Source organism: Marmota flaviventris, chromosome 2 (assembly GCF_047511675.1).
Source record: "Marmota flaviventris isolate mMarFla1 chromosome 2, mMarFla1.hap1, whole genome shotgun sequence".
Taxonomy (NCBI): domain Eukaryota; kingdom Metazoa; phylum Chordata; class Mammalia; order Rodentia; family Sciuridae; genus Marmota; species Marmota flaviventris.
In genome coordinates, this window is record NC_092499.1 from 190,330,770 (window position 1) to 190,346,465 (window position 15,696).

General features: G+C 41.5%; 1 long non-coding RNA gene across 1 annotated transcript in view; it reads left to right on the top strand.

Annotated features, from left to right (window-relative positions):
- Nucleotides 1-15,696, top strand: part of LOC139704780 (uncharacterized) — a 60,417-nt gene that overhangs the window by 15,637 nt on the left and 29,084 nt on the right. The window contains exon 2 of the long non-coding RNA XR_011706778.1: nucleotides 12,383-12,510. This is a non-coding gene — a long non-coding RNA (uncharacterized lncRNA). The remainder of the gene's footprint in view (nucleotides 1-12,382; nucleotides 12,511-15,696) is intronic.

Here is a 15,696-nt window from a genome sequence, read left to right on the forward strand (position 1 = left end):
TCCTGAAGAATAATTTCCCCAAATATCAAGTTCTGTGTTGACAGTTTTTTCTTTAAAATTCCTCTAATGAAATGGTTTTCACTGTATTCTGCTTCCATTCTTTCTGGTGAGGAGTAGAAATCATTCATATTATTATTCCATGTATGTAATTTTTTCCCTGCTGCTTTGAAAATTACCATATCTGGTTATTGGTAATTTGAGTATGATGTGGCTAAGTGAAGTTTTCTGAGTATTTGTCCTCTTTGGATTTATTAAGTTTCCTTATTTTGGACACAGATATCTTTCACCAAATTTGGGAAATTTCTGTTTATTTTTTGTCATCTCCTTTCTTCTTTGAGTCACTTCAGTGAATTTTAATATTTCATATATTGTTTCTATTCTAGAATTTTTATTTGGTGTCTTTGAATAATACTTCTTTGTTGAGAATTCTCATCTTTTTATTCACACTGGCACATTTTCCTTTACATTTATAACCATTATTAAAATCCTTGTGTGTAATCCAGCATTTGGGAATCAGTCTGTTTTGATTTTTATCTTTTCAACTAGTTGATGTTTTCCTACTTTCTTTGTATACTAATTTTGGATTGTAACCTGAATATTGTGAGTGTTATGTGTTGTAGAATGTTACATGTTGTAGAATCTCTGGATTCTGCATATGCATCCAAAGAGTATTGATTTTTTAAAAAAACATTATTAGTTACTTAGATCAACTGAGGTGATAGATATGTTACCTTTTCTTTCACATAAAGGATAATACCCCCAAATTTCAGTTCAGTTCTTTTGTCTTAGCTGTGCTGCACTGAGTTTGCCACACAAATTGCATGGTTTAAGGATCAAATCATGGTTTGGGCAGGGTTTAATGGAGAGGGTTGCCCTCTCTGAATTTCTCCTTTCTAGAATTCCTTCAGTTTCCCTTCCCTAAATTTTCTAGTGATTATGGTTGTTCTGAACACTAGAGATATAAATATAAACAATATCAGTAATATTATGTACTCAGTGATTTAATAATAAAGAACTTACTTGTGCCAGGTATTGCATGTCTCTGTCATCTGTCTCTTTATCTTATGTCATTGAGCCTGTCCTTCAACAATCTTCTGAGTTAGGCATTTTCATACACCCTTTAAGCTGAGGAAACCAAGAATCAGGTAAGATATTTATCCAAGGTTGCAAACCTAATAAGTACCTAGCTGTACGTCAGAATTAGTTCTGATTCAAGACCTCTCACTCCTACTAATTATACAGTTATTTCTCTAATACTTTTCAATGAGAAATCTGGGAATTAAGCTTTATAATTCTTCTGTTTTTGTTAATCTTTAGTGTTCTGCAGTTCATCTGGATATGGATTTGTTATTAAATATTCAGTTTAGCGTTTGTATTTAAAATTGAGTATTCATGTTTTTTTTTTTTAGTTCTGAAAAATTATTAGCCATCATGTCTTTGTTGCCCCTTCCCATGTTCCTTATCTCTGTGGGATTCCTGTTGGAGTTATCCTAGGCCCTAACATCCTGTTCTTCGTGGGTCCTTTTGCCATCCATAGTTTCCACTCTTTATTTCTCTGTGCAGCATTCTGGATGGTTTGGCAGATCAGCCTTCCAGCTCACTAACTTTCTCTTGAGCTGTGTCTATTCTTCTGCTTCTACTAGTTACTGAAATATTAATTACATTGTCTTTATTTTCCATTTCTACTCTTCTCCTCCCTCTTTTCCTTTTTGATTATGATGTCAATTAAAAAATCTTAGATTCTAAGTATATTTTTTGATAATCACATATCAAACATGTGATTTCTTTTACACGTTTGATATTTCTAATCTTGAAGTGTGAACTCTGGGTTTTTTTCTGTGCTAACACTTTTTGGTAATGGTTTGCAGCCGCATGTGGTGTAGTGTGGAATGTTCATTGCCTTCGGGGTGGTGCTGTGAAGTTCCATGTGTCTGGGCTGTGCAAGGGTTTCTTTGGAACACTTTCTCGTTTTCTTCTGCTGGGATGCCTGGGACTTTCTCATGAGTCTGCACAACAGTCATCTTGGTAGGCTAGGGCTCCTGTACTTTGGGGCAGTGTCGATTTGGACTCCAAGCCTAGGCTGTGTAGGTTCTGGTTTCCATGCTCTCAGGAGTGTCTCCACCACCTAGACAGACAGCTGTCTTGTATTGGGCCCTGATTTCAGTTCATTTTCTGTACCTGTCATCCCTACATGGGTGGGTATCTAGGTCTTAAATGTTGTTTGTGAGGTGTCACCTTCTGCTGACTGCCTTCTCTTTGATTTCTATCTTCCTTTCTGGCCTTGGGGATGTCCTTCTCTCCTTCTTTCTTACTCCGTTTTAAAATATTGAAATTTTTTGGGGTCGGAGTATGTGGGTAGGGAGGGGGTTCCATTCTCTTCAACTCTACTTTCATGTTATTGGAAATCTCAGTAACTAGGATTTGAGCCTTGTCATCCAAAGCCCATGCACCTCTAGGAGATTATACTGGCCTAGCGTAGTGACCGTGGGGAGTGGAAAAATGGGACTAGAGAGCAGAATGGCCATTTATTATTTCTCACTGTGAGATAATTATTTGCTAGCAGGCTGAGATATCCAGACTGATAGGTTAGTAGCTTCCTTCTGGACAGAGTACACAGAAAGAGGGACTGTGCTTTTCCAGTGTCACTCAGGCAAATAGGATCTTACTGGCCAATATGAATAGGCTTGGGATTTTCATGTATATTCTTACATGCCTTTACTAAAAATTAAGGTGTTCCTAAAGGTTATGAAGCTCCTTGTTGTCTTACAACTGCTCTGCATTCTTTGGATCTTAATTGGGGATCTTAAGGACAGTGTTCAGATCACAAGGTCACTTCATAAAATGGAGAGCAAGGGAGTTCAATCTTCTGAAGAGATGTTTTCAACACATTGGTGTCAGCACCTTGTCAAGAATTCACTGTAGCCTCCATGATACCTGGCTTGGAAAGAAGAGAAGAATGGGCAGATGTTATGTTTTCTTATTATTTTTTAAGTCACTTTGATGATGTATAGTTCACACATGATGAAATTCACCAAAATTTGATTTGTTAAAATGAGTCTTAACAAAATACAGAGTTTGCTATCATAACTGCATTACAGGATATAAAACATTGCCCAGCACTCTGAGAAGTCTTCTCATGCTCACCGACAGGCTCACTTTCCCCTGCCTCGATCCTAGATAGTGGGGCTCTGTTCAGTGCTCCATGGTTTCTTCTTCCCTGCAGTTTCCTATTAGTAGCGCTGCATAGGATCCAGTCTCTTTCCCCTGGCGTAACTTTTCTGAGCTGCGTCTGGTTGTTGCATATTAGCAACTACTGAGAAGCATCCCGTTGTATGGATGCACAATTTGTTTATTCATTTAGGAGTTGATAGATATTTTATTTCTAGGTTTGGGCTATTAAAAATAAAGCTGTTATGAACTTACAAGTCTTTGTGTGAACCCACTTTCATTTCTCTTGGGTAAACACATAGGAATGGGGATTACTGGATCATGTGGTAAGTGTGTATTTAATTTTTAGAAGCTGCCAACCATTTAGTAGCTGCACTGCTTTGCCTTTCCACTCACAGTGTGTGAGAGAGCCAGTTTCTCAGTGTCTTTACTCACATATTTAACATGGTCAATTAAAAAAATAGCCTTCCAGGCCTTCACTGTAGTTTTAATTGATATTTCCTTCTCTGATAATGATATTGTACATCTTTCCCTAGGCTTAACTATCATTTATATATATTCATTGTTATGATGTCTGTTCAAGTCTGTTCAAGTCTTGGAATCAAGCCCTTAAGAGATTTTTCTATAGCATAGATACATATCCTTTATATGTTTTGCAAATATTTTTTCCCAGTCTGTGGCTCAGTTTTCCATTTTCTTATTTTGAAGAAAAAAAGTTCTTGATTTCTATCAAGTTTAATTCACCAGTATTTAGTTATAGCACATGATTTGCATGCCCTCTCTAAGAAATCTTTCCCTTACCCAAGAGCACAGTGTTTTCTTTTGGAAGTTTTATTGTTTTGTTTTGGATTTTTGTCAGTGAAAGATTTGAGTTCTTTATGTTACCTAAGGATTAGTTCATTCGGCCTCCCACCTGTATTCAGCTGTTCTGTTACTGTTGGCTGAAGAGATTGTCCTTTCTCCACTGAATTACCTTGGCACCTTTGTAAAAAACAAATTGACCTTAGGTTTGTGGATCTCTTTATGAATTTTCTCTTATCTTCCATTAATCTACATGTTTATCTTTAAATCATGAGTGTATATTTTCCCTGAGTCATTCTACTTGTTTTTTTTTTTTTTTCAAAATTGTTTTGGTTATTTCAGGTCCTTTAGGTTTTCATATACATTTAGAATTAGCTCATTGATTTCTACCAAACTAATTTCTGGACTTTTATTATTTAATTTTGGTACTGAGGATTGAACCCAGAAGCACTTTACCACTGACCTATATCCCTGGCCCTTTTTATTTTTTATTTTGAGATAGGGTCTAGCTAAGTTGCTTAAGGCCTCACTAAGTTGCTGAGGCTGGCCTTGAACTTACAATCCTCTTGCCTAAGCCTCCTTAGTCTCTGGGATTATAGATGTGTGCCATTGTTTGGCTATTCATTAGAATAAAATTGGATTTGTAGGTAAACTTGGGAGGAGTTGACTAAACAAAATTTTTTGATCAAGAAAGTGGCTTAATTTCATTTAAAAGTTTCTTTTAACATTTCTCTGATTATAGGAATTGCAGATATTTTGTTAAATTTATCCCTAAGAACTTTGTATTTTTGATACCCCCATAAATGGTATTTAAAAAGTTCTAATGCCCAGCCATTTGGTGCTAGCATCCAGTTGCTTTCCACCTGTGTATTTACTTGTGTTCTGCATCTTGAAAACCTCACTGACTCTTTTTTTTTTTTTTAAATTTTTTATTGTTGGTTGTTCAAAACATTGCAAATTTCTTGATATATCATATTTCACACTTTGATTCAAGTGGGTTATGAACTCCCATTTTTACCCCATATACAGATTGCAGAATTACATCAGTTACACATCCATTGATTTACATATTGCCATACTAGTGTCTGTTGTGTTCTGCTGCCTTTCCTATCCTCTACTATCTCCCTCCCCTCCCCTCCCCTCCCCTCTTCTCTCTCTACCCCCTCTACTGTCATTCATTTCTCCCCCTTGTATTATTTTTCCCTTTCCCCTCACTTCCTCTTGTATGTACTTTTGTATAACCCTGAGGGTCTCCTTCCATTTCCATGAAATTTCCCTTCTCTCTCCCTTTCCCTCCCACCTCTCATCCCTGTTTAATGTTAATCTTCTTCTCCTGCTCTTCATCCCTACTCTGTTCTTAGTTACTCTCCTTATATCAAAGAAGACATTTGGCATTTGTTTTTTAGGGATTGGCTAGCTTCACTTAGCATAATCTGCTCTAATGCCATCCATTTCCCTGCAGATTCTATGATTTTGTCATTTTTTAATGCAGAGTAATACTCCATTGTGTATAAATGCCACATGTTTTTTTATCCATTCGTCTATTGAAGGGCATCTAGGTTGGTTCCACAGTCTTGCTATTGTGAATTGTGCTGCTATGAACATCGATGTAGCAGTGTCCCTGTAGCATGCTCTTTTTAGGTCTTTAGGGAATAGACCGAGAAGGGGAATAGCTGGGTCAAATGGTGGCTCCATTCCCAGCTTTCCAAGAAATCTCCATACTGCTTTCCAAATTGGCTGCACCAATTTGCAGTCCCACCAGCAATGTACAAGTGTACCCTTTTCCCCACAACCTCGCCAGCACTTGTTGTTTGACTTCATAATGGCTGCCAATCTTACTGGAGTGAGATGGTATCTTAGGGTGGTTTTGATTTGCATTTCTCTGACTGCTAGAGATGGTGAGCATTTTTTCATTTACTTGTTGATTGACTGTATGTCCTCCTCTGAGAAGTGTCTGTTCAGGTCCTTGGCCCATTTGTTGATTGGGTTGTTTGTTCTCTTATTGTCTAATTTTTTGAGTTCTTTGTATACTCTGGATATTAGGGCTCTATCTGAAGTGTGAGGAGTAAAGATTTGTTCCCAGGGTGTAGGCTCCCTATTTACCTCTCTTATTGTTTCTCTTGCTGAGAAAAAACTTTTTAGTTTGAGTAAGTCCCATTTGTTGATTCTAGTTATTAACTTTTGTGCTATGGGTGTCCTATTGAGGAATTTGGAGCCCGACCCCACTGAATGTAGATCGTAGCCAACTTTTTCTTCTATCAGACGGCGTGTCTCTGATTTGATATCAAGCTCCTTGATCCATTTTGAATTAACTTTTGTGCATGGCGAGAGAAAGGGATTCAGTTTCATTTTGTTGCATATGGATTTCCAGTTTTCCCAGCACCATTTGTTGAAGATGCTATCCTTCCTCCATTGCATGCTTTTAGCCCCTTTATCAAATATAAGATAGTTGTAGTTTTGTGGATTGGTTTCTGTGTCCTCTATTCTGTACCATTGGTCCACCCGCCTGTTTTGGTACCAGTACCATGCTGTTTTTGTTACTATTGCTCTGTAGTATAGTTTGAAGTCTGGTATCGCTATACCGCCTGATTCACACTTCCTGCTTAGCATTGTTTTTGCTATTCTGGGTCTTTTATTTTTCCATATGAATTTCATAATTGCTTTCTCTATTTGTACAAGAAATGCCGTTGGGATTTTGATTGGCATTGCATTAAACCTATAGAGAACTTTTGGTAATATCGCCATTTTGATGATGTTAGTTCTGCCTATCCATGAACAGGGTATATTTTTCCATCTTCTAAGATCTTCTTCTATTTCTCTCTTTAGGGTTCTGTAGTTTTCATTGTATAAGTCTTTCACCTCTTTTGTTAGGTTGATTCCCAAGTATTTTATTTTTTTTGAAGATATTGTGAATGGAGTGGTTGTCCTCATTTCCATTTCAGAGGATTTGTCGCTGATATACAGGAATGCCTTTGATTTATGCGTGTTGATTTTATATCCTGCCACTTTGCTGAATTCATTTATTAGCTCTAATAGTTTCTTTGTAGACCCTTTTGGGTCTGCTAGGTATAGAATCATGTCACCTGCAAATAGTGATAATTTAAGTTCTTCTTTTCCTATTTTTATGCCTTTAATTTCTTTCGTCTGTCTAATTGCTCTGGCCAGTGTTTCGAGAACTATGTTGAACAGAAGTGGAGAGAGAGGGCATCCCTGTTTTGTTCCAGATTTTAGAGGGAATGCCTTCAATTTTTCTCCATTCAGAATGATGCTAGCCTGAGGCTTAGCATAAGTTGCTTTTACAATATTGAGGTATGTTCCTGTTATCCCTAGTTTTTCTAGAGTTTTGAACATAAAGGGATGCTGTACTTTGTCGAATGCTTTTTCCGCATCTATCGAGATGATCATATGGTTCTTATTTTTAAGTCTATTGATGTGGTGAATAACATTTATTGATTTCCATATATTGAACCAGCCTTGCATCCCAGGGATGAATCCTACTTGATCATGGTGCACAATTTTTTTGATATGTTTTTGTATCCGATTCGCCAGAATTTTATTGAGGATTTTTGCATCTAGGTTCATTAGAGATATTGGTCTTTAGTTTTTTTTCTTTGAAGTGTCTTTGTCTGGTTTAGGTATCAGGGCCTCATAGAATGAATTTGGAAGTTCTCCCTCTTTTTCCATTTCCTGAAGTAGCTTGAAAAGTATTGGTATTAGTTCCTCTTTAAAGGTTTTGTAAAACTCTGCTGTATACCCATCCGGTCCTGGGCTTTTCTTAGTTGGTAGTCTTTTGATGGTTTCTTCTATTTCCTCAATTGATATTGGTCTGTTTAGGTTGTCTATATCCTCCTGACTCAATCTGGGCAGATCATATGACTTAAGAAATTTATCTATGCCTTCACTTTCTTCTAATTTATTGGAGTATAAGGATTCAAAATAATTTTTGATTATCTTCTGTATTTCTGAAGTGTCTGTTTTGATATTGCCTTTTTCATCCCGTATGCTAGTAATTTGAGTTCTCTCTCTTCTTCTCTTCGCTAGCATGGCTAAGGGTCTGTCGATTTTGTTTATGTTTTCAAAGAACCAACTTTTAGTTTTGTCAATTTTTTCAATTGTTTCTTTTGTTTCGATTTCATTAATTTCAGCTCTGATTTTAATTATTTCTTGCCTTCTACTTCTTTTGCTGTTGTTTTGCTCTTCTTTTTCTAGGATTTTGAGATGAAGTATGAGATCATTTATTTGTTGGTTTTTTTCTTTTTTTAAGGAATGAACTCCAAGCAATGAATTTTCCTCTTAGAACTGCTTTCAATGTGTCCCATAGATTCCGATATGTTGTGTCTGTGTTTTCATTTATCTCTAAGAATTTTTTAATTTCCTCCTTGATGTCTTCTATAACCCATTGATCATTCAGTAACCTATTGTTCATTCTCCAAGTGATGTATGCTTTTTCCTTCCTTCTTTTATCGTTGATTTTCAGTTTCATTCCATTATGATCAGATAAGATGCATGGTATTATCTCTACTCCTTTATATTGTCTAAGAGTTGCCCTGTGACATAATATATGATCTATTTTTGAGAAGGATCCATGTGCTGCTGATAAAAAAGTGTAACTGCTTGATGTTGGGTGGTATATTCTATATATGTCAATTAGGTCTAGGTTATTAATTGTGTTATTGAGTTCTATAGTTTCCTTATTCAACTTTTGTTTGGAGGATCTGTCCAGTGGCGAGAGAGGTGTGTTGAAGTCTCCCATGATTATTGTATGGTGGTCTATTAGACTCTTGAACTTGAGAAGAGTTTGTTTGATGAACATAGCTGCACCATTGTTTGGGGCATATATATTTATGATTGTTATGTCTTGTTGGTGTATGGTTCCCTTAAGCAGTATGTAGTGTCCCTCTTTATCCCTTTTGATTAACTTTGGCTTGAAATCTATTTTATTTGATATGAGTATGGACACTCCTGCTTGTTTCCGAAGTCCATATGAGTGATATGATTTTTCCCAACCTTTCACCTTCAGCCTATGTATGTCTTTTCCTATCAAATGCGTCTCCTGTAGGCAGCATATTGTTGGGTCTTGTTTTGTGATCCATTCTACTAGCCTGTGTCTCTTAATTGGTGAGTTTAAGCCATTAACATTTAGGGTTATTATTGAGATATGGGTTGTTCTTCCAGCCATATTTGTTTATTTCTCTTACTAAACATGGTTTGTTTTCCTCTTTGATTATTTCCACCCCCTTTACTGTCCTACCTCCCACTGTTGGTTTTCATTGTTATTTTCCATTTCCTCCTCCTGTAATGTTTTGCTGAGGATGTTTTGAAGAGATGGTTTTCTAGCTGCAAATTCTTTAAACTTTTGTTTATCGTGGAAGGTTTTAATTTCATCTTCCATCCTGAAACTTAATTTCGCTGGATACACAATTCTTGGTTGGAACCCATTTTCTTTCAGTGTTTGAAATATGTTATTCCAGGATCTTCTAGCTTTCACAGTCTGTGTTGAAAGATCAGCTGTTATCCTGATTGGCTTACCCCTAAATGTAATCTGATTCCTTTCTCTTGTAGCTTTTAAAATTCTCTCCTTATTCTGTATGTTGGGCATCTTCATTATAATGTGTCTAGGTGTGGATCTCTTATGATTTTGCACATTCGGCGTCCTGTAGGCTTCTAGGATTTGGGATTCTGTTTCATTCTTCAAGTCTGGGAAGTTTTCTCGTATTATTTCATTGAATAGACTGCTCATTCCTTTGGTTTGGAGTTCTGTACCTTCCTGTATCCCAATGACTCTTAAGTTTGGTCTCTTAATGTTATCCCATATTTCTTGGATGTTCTGCTCATGGTTTCTTAACAGTCTTGCTGAGCTGTCTATGTTCTTTTCAAGTTGAAATACTTTGTCTTCATTGTCTGATGTTCTATCTTCTAAGTGTTCTACTCTGCTGGTAGTATTCTCCATTGAGTTTTTAAGTTGATTTATTGCTTCCTGCATTTCTAGGATTTCTGTTTGTTTTTTATAACCTCTATCTCCCTGTATAGTTGATCCTTTGCTTCCTGGATTTGTTTGTGTAATTCATTGTCGAAGTGATCTTTCATTGTCTGATTTTGCTGTCTAATGTCTTCCTTGATACTCCAGATCATCTGAAGCATGTATATCCTGAATTCTTTATCTGACATTCCATCTGCTGCAGCTGTTACCTCTTCTAAAGTTGAATTGACCTGCATTGCTTGTGGTCCTTTCTTTCCTTGTCTTTTCATACTGCTTGCGTTTCTTTCTGCTTGGTGAAACTGTTGTGTTTTTGAAATGTTTTTTTCCCCCTATATATTTATATTGCTCTTGTGTAGTTGAAAAGTCTCCCTTGCAGGGTCGGGCGGCGTTCTGCCTACCTTGCAGGCGTGGGCGGCGGCCCTGCTCTCTCCTTACTCCAATTGGGGTGTCGTGACTACCACACCGGCAGGTCACTGGGCCTGTTCTGGGCGCGGGCGGCGGCTCTGCTCTGCCCCTACTCCAAATGGGGTGACGTGTCTGTCGCACCGGCAGGCCAGTGGGCCTGTCCCACTGGTCGGTCGCAGGTCTGCCCACCTTTCGGGCACGGGTCGCAGCTCTGCTCTGCCCCTACTCCAATTGGAGTGTCGTGACTACCACGCCGGCAGGTCGCTGGGCCTGTTCCTGGCACGGGCGGCGACTCTGCTCTGCCCCTACTCCAATTGGGGTGACGTGTGTACCACGCCGGCAGGCTCCTGGGCCTGATCCGCCGGTCTGTCACAGGTCTGCCTACCTTGCAGGCGCGGGCGGCGGCTCTGCCCTGCCCCTCCTACCACGCCTGCGGACCGCTGGGCCTGATCTGCAGGTTGGTCGCAGGTCTGCTCACCCTGCGGGCACGGGTGGCGGTTCCGCTTCTCCGCCCCCACTCCAATTGGGGTCACGTGACCACCACACCGGCGGGGCCTGATCCGGGCACGGGCGAAGGCTCTGCTCTGCCCCTACTCCAGTTGGGGTGACGTGTGTACCACGCTGGCAGGCCACTGGGCCTGACCCGCCAGTCTGTCGCAGGTCTGCTTACCTTGCAGGCACGGGCTGCGGCTCTGCCCTGCCCCTCCTACCACACCCGTGTACCACTGCGTCGCGGGTCTGCCCACCTTGCGGGCACGGGTGGCGGCTCCGCTCCGCCCCCTCTCCAATTGGGGTCACGCGATCACCGCGCCGGCGAGCTGCTGGGCCTGCTCCGGGCGCAGGCGGCGGCCCGGCTCCTCCCCTCTGGCTCGACGACAAATCGAGAGAGACTCGGGTGTCTGTGCCTCACCCTCCCTACCAGGAGACCAACTGTTTCTGTTGCCGCTGGTATTGATGAAGTTCTCTCCTCCGCCGCTTTCTGATGACATCAGATCTCTGCCATGTTGGTATCCTATGCGAATGGCAGCATTTCGTTCCCCTTGCCGGGTAACCAAAGCAACGGGTGAGTCCTGACCGGCCCTCAGCAGGACCCGGACCAAGAAGCAGTTTCCGCGGGCTCCTTAGCCCTGGGCCAGGGCAGTTCCGGGAGCCGGAACTTGGCCGCTCCGTGCTCGGTGTATGCTCTGATAAGGGCAGGCTCCAAGAAGCAGTTTCCGCGGGCTCCTTAGCCCTGGGCCAGGGCAGTACCAGAAGCCAGAACTCGGCCACTCCGTGCTCGGTGTATGCTCTGATAAGAGCAGGCTCCAAGAAGCACTCAGGCACTGAGCCTGAGTAATCTGTCTGCAAGCCGCAGGCAAATGGCAGCCTGAAATTACCTGTTCTATGGCTGAATGAGCTGCGGTCAGTCGAAAACAGGGATGGTGACGTCAGCTCTCCAAGATGGTGGCTGCTGGCCTCCTCTGTGGTCTGACCGGTGTGGAGAACCGAAATGGACCACTTCCTTCCCCCGTCTCGAACCCAGAATTCAGCACTGAGTACGGTGCTTGCACGGCTGGCAGAAACTGCAGCACTGTATCCCTGCGCCGCTATCTCCTCGTTTCCCAGCGTGCGCTGCAGACTCTAGCCGCGGGGCGATTTGCTGAATAAGCAGCGTTACCCTCCGTGCGACAAATCTCTCGCGTTTGAGTCCCCGTAGCCGATCCTCGTGCGATGGAAATCCTTCCTCCAGGTTCCGGAGCACCCCACTATTGCTGGAAATTCCTAACAAGATAGCCTTTAGCCGTCCTGACTCGTCATACTCCCACACAGTGACGCAGCACACGGGGGCAATGCACTCCCCTCACCACCATCTTCCTCTCTACCTCACTGACTCTTCTCGCTGCTTCTTGGAGTTCCACTGGGGTCGTCAGCATGCTGTTTGGGTATGAAGACAGTTTGACTTTTTCCTTGCCATCTTTTTTGTTTTCTTATCTCACTGCTATTTTACTTCTGCATGTGTATGAACCCACATTATTTTTGCCTTAATAGTTACCTTTTGAAGAGATTGTGAAGAATGAAGAAATGTTATTGCACTACCCATACACCTGCCGTTCCCACTCCTCTTCTTCCGCTGAAGTAGCATCAGCTTTCCATCCGGAACTTCCTTAACGTTTCTCGTAAGTGTGTTGCAGTGAGTTCTTTAAGCTTTTGCCTATTGTTGTTGTTATTATTATTATTATTATTATTTACCAGGGATTGAACCCAGGCCATTTAACCTGCGTCTGAGCCACATTGCCAGCCCTTTTTAAGTATTTAAGACAGGGCCTCACTAAGTTGCTTAGGGCCTCACTAAGTTCCTGAGGCTGGCTTTGAACTTGCAATCCTCCTGCCTCAGCCTCCGGAGCCACTGGGATAACAGGCATGTGCCACCATGCCTGGCTAGCTTTTGCTTATTTTAAAATGTCTGTATTTCCCTTTACAACTTGAAAGGTATTTCTCCAGGTAAAAATTCTGGTCAGTGCCATAAAGACTCCTTCTACTTCTTCACTGCACGTTTCTTGATAAGTTTGCTGTTATTCTTTCTTTATTTCTCCATTTTTTATGTAATGTGTCTTCTTCTTGAACTGCACTCAAGATTTTAATTGACAAATTATCATTTGTCAATTAAATGTAAAATAGACATTTTAAAGGATACCTCTCTGTCCCTGGTTTATAGCCACTGACCAGCAGCCTGGTGGGGGCCTGCGTTATGCATGTCTGCATGGGATCCTGGAGTGCTGGGCTCTTCTGTGCTTACAGTTCCTGGCAGATTTTTGAAAGCTGGCCATTCCTCTCTTTGTGCACATCTCTTCTCTTCTCCTTTCTCTTAAGGTCCCATCACATTGCCTGACCCTGTCTGCAGGTGAAGGGTGCTTTGTTCTTTTTCCCTCTATTTCGTTTTCTTTTGTGCTTCACTTTGGAAAGCTTCTATTGCTGTGCCTTGAGTTCCCTCATTTTTGTCAGTTGTGTAATCTTCTGTTGATTTCTTTCAGTTTATCTTTTATATATTGTGTTTCTCATAACTCAAATGCATACTTAATTAATTCTTATTTGCATTTCTGTCCTCAAAAGGTATCATTTTTTTTTTCTGGAATATACAGGACATTCTTTTAATTTCTCTGTAGAGAGAATTTTCTGTTAATTTCACCAACTCTGACATTTATGGAAATTTTTTCTTCACTTTTCCTGTCTTTTGTCATATTGTCTGACTTCTTACATGCTTGGTAATATTTCATTCGATGCTAGACTTCAAGAATTTTATGTGGTTGGTTGCTAGGTTTTGCTGTATAAATGGTAACAAACCAGTTATGTGGATTTTGTTAGGATGTGTAGTGAACTGGAGGTCAATTGAGTCCACTGAGACTTGTTTACAAGTGCTCCAGTACAGTGCTGGGGACAGTGCTGGTGGAGACTGGTCCAGCCTGCCACTTGGTCCATACCCTGTTTAGAGCTCCTCTGTCTGCAGTTAAGTCTCTCTGGGACATCTCTGCTGATCACTACTGTTCTTGCTGTGTCTCTGCTGCACTGCTCCTTCCCAACCAAATTCTAACCTCCTGGGCCTCTGTAGTCTTTGGTTTCCCTTGGTAGAAAGTAGCCTTAGGTGTTCAGTGGCTCCCTGCATATTCATATTCATGTCCTTTCTCTGAGGGATTATATCCTGCACTGCCCCAAACTGCTGCTCCATTCATTTTTTTCTGGTTTCCTACTTGTGCCAGCTGCGGTCAGTCTTGCCCCCTTTTCACCACCTGGCTCCTCCTGGCCAGCCATCACCCTTCCCTGGGCACTGTTGTTCTTCCAGTGTTCTTTTGACTAGCTCTTCCTGCGTAACTGTGGTGTGATGCTGGGCTGGATGCAGGCCTTTCCCAGGGGCTGTGGTCCAGTCCTCTGCCTGTCCATGCAGGGAGAGTTCATCCAGGCATGTTCATAGGGTTCTTCGTGCTGCTTTATTTTATGGTCTATGTCATTCACTTTTTCAGTATTTTCATAAATTTATTTTAACAGTGTCAGCCCTCCATTTAACCTCACTCCCAGTCAGATGCTGCATGGGGGCTGGTGTGCTTCAGGGACTCCCAGAGCAGTGGGCACAGATGTGATGCCACCAAAGAACCCTGTGCGAAAAGTTCGATGGCCAGTGTTGGCAAGGAAGAGCCTACAGCCCCAGGAAATGCAGTAGTGGGAGATTGACCTCTTGGGGTGTGGGAAAGGCTCTTTGGGACAAGAATTCTCAAACTGGAGTGAAAGAAGTGAATGTCTCTGGCCATTGGAAGAGCAGGTACAGGATCATTGAGATGGAGGATTTGGGTGCATTTTAAGAACTATAGGACCTGGGTGCAGTGGTACACGCCTGTAATCCCAGTGGCTCGGGAGGCTGGGGCAGGAGGATCACAGGTTCAAAGCCAGCCTCAGCAACAGCGAGGTTCTAAGCAACTCAGTGAGACCCTGTCTCTAAATAAAATACAAAAAGGGCTGGGAATGTGGCTCAGTGGTCAAGTGCCCCTGAATTCAATCCCTGGTACCAAAAGCAAACAAACAAACAAAAAAACTATAGGAAGGGCACTGTACTTACTCTGGCAGTGTAGCATGGTACAGTGTCCGTAGTCCGATTGTGAGTTCAAATTCTGACCCCAATTTTCTAGATGTGTAACCTTTTGCGGTTTTCTTAACCTTCCTGAGATTTTCTTAATAGAAACTTGGGAATAATATGGTTGATGTCGAGATTTAACAAACCACTGCTACACAAAATGCCCTTAGCACAGTTCCTCACTTAGGAAATAACCAATATGGGTTAATTATTATCTAGTATTTTATTGCTTATAGATGTTATTTCCTTCTTTTATGTAGCTAGTGTAGTAGGATCGCTAATATTCTGCAATAATAGCTACTCTTTTGAGGGACTTAATTGCCAGGGTCTTTAGTTCCTGATTAAGCAGAGTTTCTTGCAGAGTTCCTGGTATTTTTCTGGTTATTTTCTGTTACCTTAAAGCAGCAAGGTAGTTCTTAAGGCAAGAGCACACAGTGGGCCTTGAGGCTGCTTCTGCATGAGGAGTTTGGAGTGTACTGCATAGGGGTCTCTCCTGGCCCAAAGTGGAACTGAGCCTGGAGCACTGCACTGCTGCTCTGTGCCTGTCCTGTTCTGAGTCCCCTCCGTGCAGGTCTTCAGGTGCTCTGCACTTGCCTGTGCTGGGGCTGCATGTTCCTGCTGGGCCCTTGGAAGGACGCCCTGTGAATGTTCATGCCCAGCATTGTGATCCCTGGGCTTGGCCATGACCCAGAGTGGCCGTGTTCATTTGAGGCAGTGATCCTGCACAGAAACCACATATTTT